We start from the raw sequence: 237 nt of genomic DNA, 5'->3' as shown, positions 1-237 counted from the left end.
GGGAGAACAGGTGCTGGTGGTGGCACTGGGAGGATGGGAGAACAGGTGCTGGTGGTGGGCATTGGGAGGACGGGGGAACAGGTGCTGGTGGTGGCAGTGGGAGGACGGGGGAACAGGTGCTGGTGGTGGCACTGGGAGGATGGGGGAACAGGTGCTGGTGGTGGCATTGGGAGGATGGGGGAACAGGTGCTGGTGGTGGGCATTGGGAGGACGGGGGAACAGGTGCTGGTGGTGGCA

The sequence above is a fragment of the Terrapene carolina genome, unplaced genomic scaffold (assembly GCF_002925995.2).
Source record: "Terrapene carolina triunguis isolate 2854851 unplaced genomic scaffold, T_m_triunguis-2.0 Scaffold95, whole genome shotgun sequence".
NCBI lineage: Eukaryota > Metazoa > Chordata > Testudines > Emydidae > Terrapene > Terrapene triunguis.
Note: the sequence above shows the minus strand (reverse complement) of the source record.